The 11034-nt window shown below is 43.7% G+C and overlaps 1 protein-coding gene and 1 long non-coding RNA gene across 4 annotated transcripts in view; both read left to right on the forward strand.

The window, feature by feature from the left end:
- LOC144100077 (uncharacterized) overlaps window positions 1-11034 on the forward strand; it is a 276109-nt gene that overhangs the window by 225794 nt on the left and 39281 nt on the right. The window lies entirely within an intron of this gene.
- LOC144100076 (uncharacterized) lies at window positions 6480-11030 on the forward strand. The gene is made up of 3 exons (XR_013307514.1): window positions 6480-6545; window positions 8848-8886; window positions 10998-11030. It is a non-coding gene; the product is annotated as an uncharacterized LOC144100076 (long non-coding RNA).

Below are 11034 nucleotides of genomic sequence, written 5' to 3' on the forward strand. Positions count from 1 at the left end.
GCCTGGACAAAACCATCGCCGATATGCTCGCAATGTATGTAGATGCCGAACACAAAACCTGGGATGTCATCCTGCCTTACGTCGTCTTCGCCTACAACACCGCAGTGCAGGAGACCACCCAGATGACGCCTTTTAGGCTCGTCCATGGCAGGGAGGCCACGACCACGTTAGACGCCATGCTGCCCAACGTTACAGAAGAAGAGAACGTCGACGTTGCCGCCTACCTTCAACGCGCAGAAGAAGCTCGAAGGCTTGCCCGATTACGGATCAAAGATCAGCAGCGGTCCGACGCCAGACGCTACAACCTTCGAAGACGCAACGCGGAATACAAGCAAGGAGACCAAGTCTGGGTGTGGACGCCCATTCGCCGCCGTGGATTGAGTGAAAAGCTTTTGCGCCGCTATTTCGGCCCGTACAAGGTTCTTCGTCGGCTAGGTGAACTGGATTATGAAGTCATCCCTGACGCAATGAGTGCATCCCAGCGACGCCGCGTACGACCAGAAGTTGTCCATGTAGTCCGTCTGAAGCCGTATTATGCGCGCTAAAGGCCGCTGCATTTCCATGCTCTATTTTCGCAAGATCCGTTTTTTTTCTTACTAGTCGCATTATTTGTTTTAATGCATCGGGTCGATGGTTCTTTGAGAGGGGAGTAATGCCGCGTATATATTTGCAGTGTGTTCGTTTTTCAAATCTGCCGCCACATCACTTTATCGCTTTGTTTGCTACGCAAGACGCGACTAAATTTATCTCGATAGATCGCAGCCAGGCAGAGCTGATTCTACGTTGTTCCGGAATGTTCTAGTAACTTTGCACGCTTTATCTCGAAAGTTCGCTATCAGCTTTAAATTGAGCACGGCCGACAGCGGCGGGCATTCTGTTCGACGACCGCCGAGCACGCTTGTCGCTTCGCCGCCGCCGAGTGATTCAGTCTATTTTTGGGTGCAAGTCAGCCCAATACACAGTTTTCTTTTAGAAGACCCTTCGTCCGTCTTCATCGCTGCTTCGACTGCCGTCACCACTACGTGACATCATAATGGCTTTTCTGGCACACAAGCAGTGACGTCATCAATACCTCAAACACGGGGAGCGCTGATCAATAACGCAGTAACTACATAAATCGTGAAAAACACGGACACAAACGTCGTAATAATCTGACTTTTTTCAGTAATGAATAACAACTTGTTTGTAGATAGTGATCAACTGTCGCAACTACATTTGAATTCATGAACAGTTCCCGCAAAACAGGCGGACTTAGATAATCTGCTGCAAGCCTCTAACTATACGAATGTTTTCGACATGGTGTAGGTATATTTAGCGGCTTTTCAAGACGATCCTCGCCTTGTAACACATTGCTAAAAAATCGAGACCTTTGCTCTAAATTAAGCTATAAATATTTGCAATACCACAAAAGCCTACTGTTTCTAATACTGCGGACTGCTTTCCACAAGTAATACTTTGAACCATTCTTTCAACGTCGAGAAATTGAAATTAGAATTCATAAGGACGTAGATGAACTGACAGTAGAAGTAGCGGTTTCAATGACGCCATAGAAAAAACAAAACAGCTCTGCAGATTGTGCTACTGGAACATCCTGCAGGACAACCAACATCCTGTTCCGTATGTCAGTACGTGTGTGATTCATGTATTTGGCGTCATCCACGCCTGACACACCTGCATTTTTACCAGCGCTGCCGTTACCTCTCTTTGAATTTATAGTACCCGTGTTTCGCGTGCCTGTCTTGACTCAAGCGTTGCCAATCTAATAGTTTGTCGCCGGAACTTATCTATTACAGATGATTGCGCAGTTACCAGTCTGCACTTGCCTGTCCTGACATCTTTTTAACGCGCGCTTTAAACTACTCAAGAGGATGCATTGGTGAAGTTTATGGACGTTGCTCTGTTTTCGTAAAACACATGAATCAGGACACAAAATTGCACGAAATCTGCATTTTCTAACACAAAATGCGGAAATATACTCGCATTCTCGTGCAAACATTTCCCGAGCGAATAAAACGAACACCGAGTTCCGTTTACGTGGTTATGTGTTTTTTGCATCCTGGTCAGCACCGCATAAGAAAATTCTCATGAAACACGCTGTCGTATGCTGTCCAATCTTCCTCCTGTGGACGAATTGCAAAACATCTGTCAAATGGAACAATCATAATACAATGATGTTTAATGAAGAACGTAGCGATAAGGCAACTCGCAGAAAAGCGAAAACAGGATGGCCGCTTCAACAGAAACGCAATGGAATTCGTCCCATCTTCGCCTTTTATCTGTGTTGTTTTGACAATGTTAATCGTTAAAACAATACGTGTGACCGACTGGCCCCTCAGTATAGATTGTCACTCCAGGGGACCATTGTGTCACTGCAAATAACAAAATAAAATGCATCCATTTGGTTTTGCTAAATTATCTTTAAATAAACCTGAATTATGGTATTTAAATGGAAGCTGACAAGGATACCGATCATTTTACTAGCAGAACTCATGCTGTCATAAAGTCTGAGTGCGTGCTTTACCGCTGATAACGATAAAGGAAGGATGGCGGGACGCGCCATACTTATATGTATGTATCTAGCGGTACTCACCAGTGGGGAAGGAGCGTTCAACTGAGGAAAACGCAGCGAGCTATGGAAAGGAAAGCGATTGGTTTAACGTTTAACGAAACGAAGAGGGCAGGGTGGTTTAGAGAACAGCGGGTTAATGACATGTTGCTCCAAATCAAGTAGAAGGAATTTGCTTGTGCAGGGCATGTAATACAAAAGCAGGATAATCGATGTATGTTAAAGGTAACGGCCAGGATTCGAAGAGGTGGAAAGCGTAGCAGGGGGCGCCAGAAAGTAATGCGGACGATGAGAAATAGAAGCTAGCGGGGAAAAGGTGACTACTGCTGGCACAGGACGGGGCTAAATAGAGATATGAGAGAGGCCTTTGTCCTGAAGTCTGAAGAATGATTTTGATGTTGCTTCCGGAGGTGAAAGGAAGGGCTTACATGTTCTGTAGGATGCTGCGTGTTGCGAAGAACCCCGTGGTAAATTAATCCTCAGCCAAACACTTAGGCGCTTTCTTCGCCCACGTCGAGGTCTAAGTTGAGGTCTAGGACTGCTTAGACTCTTTACTGTGCAATATATCCAAAGCGGTTTTGTTGCGCGAGCTACACTGGCCGAGGTTGAGCAGTTTCGCGTGGCTCCTGGAGAGCCGCGCTGCGCATGCGCGAGGAGCAGTGACGTCACACGGCGCACAGCTGAAGCGCCGGAGCCGCCACCACGAGCGCCTCGCCAGTCTGCGCATTCCAGAGGAGTGACGTCATAGCCGCATCAGACGCACTGGCGCCGGCGCGTGCCTAGCTGCGCGCCTCCGTTGCGCAGTAGCCAAGTCTGTCGCTGTGCCGGAGCAGCTTGAGAGCGCCTCTCATTTCGTGCGCATGCGCAGAGGTATCAGTGATGGTATACATATTAGGGGTGCGTTTGCCAGTGTGGTATAGCCATGGAGAAGGAAAGCGAAATTGCTGCTCACGCTACGTATACCCTGCATAGCCGAGCTAAGCCACGGCTAATTTTTTGGCCACGCACTTCAATTCACATCATGCTATATGGGGTTTCCGCACAGATGTAAGTTGAGGAGTACTTTGGTAAGCGTTTTTCTTTAACAAAATTTAATTTCCCATCCACACGAGATCCGGCCACCTTCTGTGGAAGAAAGCACAAAATATGTTTTTACATTTCATGTTACGCGACTACTTTGATCACTTACACGTTCTGACGGATGGTTGCCACGAAAATGCTGTTTTCGACTACTGAGCACATATGAAACGAATTTAAAAATTATTGACTGTTCAGATTAATCGCTGTCCCTAACTAAACGGGACAAAGGTGCCCTATGAGTGTCTCCCACACTTTAAATGCAGTGGTCTGCGCAAACGCATTTAGTCTATGGCGTTCAGACACTTGCGCTGCGAATTTGAAAACTTCAATTTTTGTCGGAACTAAAGCATCCGTAAGAATCAGCCTCACGTGTAAGAGAGTGTGGTCAATTCAGTCAATACATGAAATAACAGAAAATTCTTGGCCCCCCCAGCCACCTTCGTACCCTCTCCTTCGTGCCAAAGTTTAAATTCCAGTAATAGTTGACATTTCTTCTTTTGCCGATTGCTACATTGAACGAAAACCTATTGAGTGCAGCGATTCCAGCTGCAAATTAAATTAAAAGTTGGGTAGCAAACCACAGCTATATATATGATTGTACTTCAAGTGATGTGAACGATGTATATATTTGGAGTTATCCAGTTAGATTACTTTGAACATGGTTGAAAATTCGGTATGCCTATATATAGTAAATTTGTACCAATAAGACAACTCTCAGGGTGTTTAATTGCAAAGAACAATTTTCTGTTCCTTCTTTCTTTCCACGCACTAGATCGTGCGGCTCGCTTACAGCATTGCGCATGGTGAACATGACGCGCATGATAAAGAAAGCGAGAGAGGTTGTCAGCTGTAAAGTACGTATGCAACAGTAGGGGAACTGTATTCATTTGTCTGTCGGACTTTGCGTAGGCGAAGTAGCGAACGTCCTTCTCCGCAATAAATATAGCAAGTTATTAGTACCGCCTTCATCATCTTGTATTCATTCAGTGCGTTTCAACCCCCAGTACGTTTCAACCCGGATCATCAGGCTGGTTCCAGAAATATACGCTGCGCCACCTATGCATCTCACAGCTGCTGCGCAAGTTACGTGATCCCGGACATACATCAATTCTAAAAAAAAACTAACGTCCGTGATATCCCGTTGCAATCTCATGGCTGTAAGTCCTATAGCATCAAGCAACCTCTTTGATCGGAGTATATAAACCGCAGTAGCGGGCCCTGAAAAACCACTAGCTGCTCCGGGTTGCTTCAACGTCAAAACCTTTGTGTCAGCTCGGCTTCTTGAAGCTACACGATGAACACCATGGCCATTTCCTTGGTACTGGCCATACTGGCGTCATTTCAAATATGCCTCGTCATCGGCGGTGAGAACCTTCTTGACGTTGCTTTCCTAGTGGTACAATACAGATCCCTGCGAAGAGTTTTATACGGCTTGTTTTGCAAAATGTACCGTATGCAATGATGTTCGATGCTAAAAAGTACCTCAGAGGTCCTCAGCTTTTTGTTTATAACCCTCAGATTTGCTATTAATTGTAGCAAATACGCCAGAACCCATAAGTTAAAAGCTCTGCAAGGCTTTATGCGAGTTATCTGAGTGAGTGCACCCATTTTGGCTGCGGCTTTTCAATGCTCATTTTTAGGAACGTAACTTCGCACACATTATTTCCGCATATGCTAACTTACACCTTTGATTTTGTCTTCAGATAATCACGGCCACTAGAGTTGATTATTTCCACTCTGTTAGCGACATGTCGATCGCTCAACAAGGCGAGCATTTAAACACGCATGCTATAACAGTGCATGACGGCAGAGGTCGTCGGCATAAACTTTTATTGTTCATCGCGCAAACATTATTCTCTAAGCAATGAGCCTTATGTTGGACGTTCCTTCTTTACTTTCCAAATTTAAGCAACACTCCGAGGCCACTATCAAACCAAGGAGGAAACAAAACCATGAAACTACATCCTTTTGTCGCTAAGTACTTTCTTTAGCTTTCTCTGATAGTTCTGCAAAGTTATTTTTCTAAAGCGAGGAATTTATTTTTCAGAAGATATCAGTCATGAAGTCACTTTTTTAAGCATTAGGCGAGCACTGCCCACATATTCGTTGCAATGGGCTCCTCAAATGGCATCAAATTCTGCCTTTACATGTATAAACAGTGTGATCAGCAGAGCAACGCTCAGTCAGCCATTTTAGAATAAAATCAAGCTTCCAGCAATAATTGAGCCATTTCGTAGGTTTTATACACGAAGAGATGTTCAAGCATATTTTAAGCAAATATTAAGGTCTTGAAGACAGTAGTTTCAGTTAGAGCCCTGCTTGCGGGCTCTCTGCGCACATCTGTAGCCTACGTGCACAGTTGATCATTTCCAGATATGCTTCCTAAACAATTGCGCCATAATGGTTCGCCGAAATACGCTAGTTCAATAGCTTTTCAGCGCATTCTCACAACGGGCCTAGAATCCGCTCCCAAATTACTGAGCACTGACTGCGAAAATATTCTCTCCAATAGCTTCATTTGGCACCGAAATAGGGCGTGGGGCCTAAGAATAAAGGATTGCTTTGAAGACATCTGTCAGTAGTCATTATCCAGAACATGGCTGACAGAGATCGAACAAAGGAATCTGCTGGGCTCTATTGAAACTGAAGAATGATTTTCTTCAACTGATTTTCACCTACGTAGGGCATGTCTTCCTGGGCTGCTGGATGCAATTGGCCACATCTTTGGAGGGGATAGACGTTGCTTCAACGAATAGCCAGATTTTGTTTTCCTTCAACACGAAGCGCCTGTCATGCAAGTCTCATAACTGTTTTCATTGTTTGCTATGAACCAGGTGCCGCGACGGCTGAGAGCGACTGTGTCGAGGCCAGCATCCCTGATATATTTGGAATGGGGAAGGTAATTGATTATTTCTTACGTCAACATTTTGTTTGCCGCGTCTCATGTAAAGAAGCATGTCATCGTTATCATGTGTGTGAAGGTACGAGTACAGGACCGCTCAACGGAGTCTTAGCAGCGCAGTGTCACAAGTAAGAAACACTACATACGACTACTGTATCTTCCGAAAAACTCTCTTTCCAATTTAGCCCTCAACTTACGCCTTGTAAGTGTGGCTCAGTTTTTGTGAGGCTTTAAATAATGAAATAATACGCTGGTGCACGCCAAATTTATTTATATGGGTTAGTTAGCAATGCAATAGCAGTATCATACTTAGTGTGCCCCTTGGGGCACATGTAAGAAGGAAGAGCGCCAATAAAACAAACACGATAGCTAGGCGGTGAGTTGGTGATACAGTTTTAAAGATAACAGCACGGAAAACGGGGACGAAGGGTTGAAAACACGAGACAAGCGCTGACTCTCAACTGAAGTTTAATCACAGGAAAGAGGCAAATATAAGGAAAAAGGCAACAACCTAACAACAAAACTATGCTCACCAAAATTTGTTCAATTGTTAAAATAAAGCTCGAAATCCTAGCAAATTTGTAGCGTCTTATGGCATTAAGCATAAGAAATTTTTACCGTGCTCTGAGGGCGTAGTGCATAAAATACTTCTGTCCTGTGGTCAAATATACGTAGGTCGAATGGGACCATGTATTATCACACGATTCAGAGAACATTTTAACTCATTAGACACTACCCACTATACTAATTTAGTTGATCATTGCCGAGAGTGTCAATCATGTTTTCCTTTCGTATACTATAGTGACATATTGTATAAACACCCCGACCAATTGACCAGCGAAATCGTAGAAGCCTACCACATAAGCAAAAAACCAAGATTGTGCGTCAGCAAATTATCCCTGCTCCTGCGTGACAGTGAGGCGGCCTATCTTGACCAAACATAGTGCACGTGCCTTGTGGTTTTGTTCATAGGTTGTTGTCTGTTCCCTTATATTTGCCAGTTTCCTGTTATTGAACTTTAGTGGATAGTCAGCGCTTGTCCTGTGTTTTCTACTCTTTGTTCCAGTTTTTCGCACGGTTATTTTTAAAAATAACACAAATCTAGGAAATAATTACAAAGTATGTTATACAATCTATATTTTGCTTTAAAAGCATAGGTTTATCTAAAACCGTTTTGTTTCTGCGCTGGGAATAAGAAAAGGTTTTTGGGCTGTAGCATCTCGACGCGATACTGGGCCTGCCGGGACACCATTTCGCAAGGCTCCGGAATATTTTATACTGCATAAGATTTTTTTAACACATTCATGTAGCGCAGTGGTTTATGAACATTGTAAGTTTAAGCAGAGCGAGAAAAGTGACGACTACGAAAAACGATGTCAGTGACAGAACGCGTGACCTGTGATATATAGGTTTCGTTATGAATAACTGACTGCACAACTGCAGTCGAATAATCATCAGCATATCTAATTCATCGTGCCCATTATTTCCGCAACGAGCCACCGTAAATGTGCGCTCCGAACGTTTTAAAAAGAGCCATGTTCATAAATTCCTGCTGTTCCTTTTGTTGCTTTCATGAAGAGTGCTTCCGAAAAACACGGTGCATCGTCACCGAGCTCGAAGGCACACAAAATACGTATTTCTGCGGATAACAGTGGAGACACAAAACAAAAATCCAAGTCTGCTGCTTCTTGATTAGCAAAATAATGCTGCAAATATTTCTGGACATCTGGTCGAACATCAGGTTTTCCGCAGCCCCTTAGCTAAAAAGAAGTAATCTAATAATAATGTATATTTGTGAATTTTCTTGCAATGCTCCCCTCTACCAGATAATTTTTCAAAATAGGTGCACTTGTGTCACGTGCGAACTGCTGTACGATAGTGAAAGGAATGCATCGGTAATTTTTTTCAAATATATACAAGAAAACTCAAGACAGAGTTCCTCGTGTCAAAGCCGCAAAGATGATGGATATGCAAATGCAGCTTATTGAACGAGACGAAATAAATGTAGTGATTCTTTTATGCATGCAGCAGGATGAAACAAGGTATTGAATGGTGGTCTGGTTCATCACTACCGGGCATTCAATTAGAGTTGTTCCCGCAGCTGGGAGCGGGGACTCCTTTTCAGCTCACCATAGTGCAGTAAAAATACGATTCACTTCTGTACGACTCGCTGAAGGCAAGCTGAAATCTCAGCATTTTATGGCTACATAACAGTCATTCAAGATAATAATTAAATAACAGCCATTCAAGGTGAATTAGTCCCCTTGTGTAAACGCTAACCAGAATTCTTTTTTTCTAGTGCCTGCCAAGCGGCCTGGACCTCTGCTCGAGCGAGAAGGTAAACAGGCACTTTTTACTTATTTACTTTTGAAGATAAATATTTCGCAAATGATAGAGGCGAGGAAAAGGTGTAGTTTGTAAAAGGACTAAGCACGCTGTCATATTAGAGACCACAATACTTGGAAACTATTCTTACGTGAAGGATGAAAAAGCCAAGAAAAACAGTGTGCCGTAGTATTTAAACCCAATGATTACTTATTAAAAATAAATCAAGGAGCGTGTACTAGTTGTACGGCCGGTTACTAACTCATTTTTATCGCACTGGCTACCGTCTGCCATGTCCACCCGCGCCCAACGCGGGTAGTCACGTGGTGCATACGCTTTGCAAAATCACACTGAAAGCATGTACGCGAAACATACATTACAACTAACATTACCCTTGCTAATTCTTAAAGCTGCTCTTTGCTTTTGACCCTAAGGAAACTTTTAACGCCGCGGTCAACTCCGCGCTGAGGTGCGCTAAACTGTCTCAATTGAAACAAGCTGGCGATGCTAATCTGAAGGCAGAGCGACGATAATCTCCGTAGACTTGCGACCGCCGAGGAAGCTTCCCCAACGTGCACATCATCCTTACGAATTGGTTTGTTTCTTTCTCTGTCTATTCTAAAAATGCCCGGGTTACTTTCAATAACGTTAAATATCAAACTACTTATGAAACCAATTGCATACCTGAGTTGTCCTTGATTTCAAGTGGGGCCAGGAAATTACACAACGCTAGCGACGCATGAACTAACATTTAAAGAATAATGTTTATGGCTCACTCCTTAGAACTGGCAATCTCGGAAATCAGAAAATCTTTGCCATAGGGGCAATAGATACAGAACGATGCAAACTAAGAAAACTAGATTGGGCAACGACCCCGCAGAGCCTGCACTGCGCTGTATTTTCGCGCCTGTGTGTGAGTAAACATATTTTGCGTTCAAAAGCTTTTATCTATTAAATAAATCATTGGCATATACAAGACTCTTTGGGTCCGCTGTTGCTCTGAGGGAGTCGGATGAACTTAATTTTCTCAATAAATTTCATTATTCTGTAAAATAAAACACAAAACATTTAAGAAGTTTACCTTGCGGAACCTGCTTATGTATCCGCTCGTGTGATCAATCAACACAGTGAAAATTCAAAAATATATTTGCCTAATACATATTTTCAAGTTTTTCCTTTTCCGCCACCAAACGCACAACTGAAACTGCTTTCGAGGTCGGCTTGCCACCGGTCTTTCTTCGTATCAGATTGCTTCTTAACCACATTTTTAACCCTTGAGATCAATGAAGAGATGCAATGCTTGATACCAAGTCGCGTTATTGGTGTATTTCGTGTAGGGAGCTGAATGCTTACTGTTCATCATGTTTCATACACTCCCCCTACACAAATGCCGAGAAGGGTGGTGTAGGAACTTGGGTTAGAAAATGTCGGCGGAGACATTTCAGACTGTTTATGTGTGAGAAGGCGTAAGCCTTAAAAAAAATCTATCCGTGATCTAACTCGATGCCACGGCACGGGCCTTAACGGTATGACGCGATGTCCATTGCGTTAAACCTCCTACATGCAGAATCGGTCTTTCTCTAATTAACTCTCATAGATCCCTGAGAGTCGTCATACGCCTCCTTGTGCAGTGCAGCAGCGATTAATCGGTGCGCCACTCCCCTGAGATGGCCGGTGCTGCCACCGGTGCGACTTGTACAGTCCAGGTTTTCCCGGGAAACCCCGCGCGACCAATCAATAATTTAACTGTCTCCTCCCAGGTTGCGTGAGGACACCATCTGTAATGGGTACCATCGAGTGTTATCACACGCACACAGACGGGTTTTCACTGAAAGGAGCAAGTAAGGCTTACTCTTTGAAAGACTTCTTTGGCCTCTACTTCCTTCGGTTATGAGTCTTTTTTGTGCGTAACGAGGATATTTCAATATGAAAGTATGAATTGCAATTTAACAAAATTGGGTTTTCGCTGTTGGCATAGTGTGCTCAGGTATGCAAGTTCTAGTTGGCCGTACATAAAAAAACAGTTGGGGTCACATTTTCCGCAGTGCTGAACGGTAGCGTTAAGAACTAGTGCATTAACTAGTTAGACATTTTTCTTTTTATGCTTTCATTCTTTCTCCGCAGAACCGGAATTCTGGACTTCGGACGCTTGTAAATGTGA

The sequence above is a fragment of the Amblyomma americanum genome, chromosome 8 (assembly GCF_052857255.1).
Source record: "Amblyomma americanum isolate KBUSLIRL-KWMA chromosome 8, ASM5285725v1, whole genome shotgun sequence".
Classification (NCBI taxonomy): Eukaryota; Metazoa; Arthropoda; class Arachnida; order Ixodida; family Ixodidae; genus Amblyomma; species Amblyomma americanum.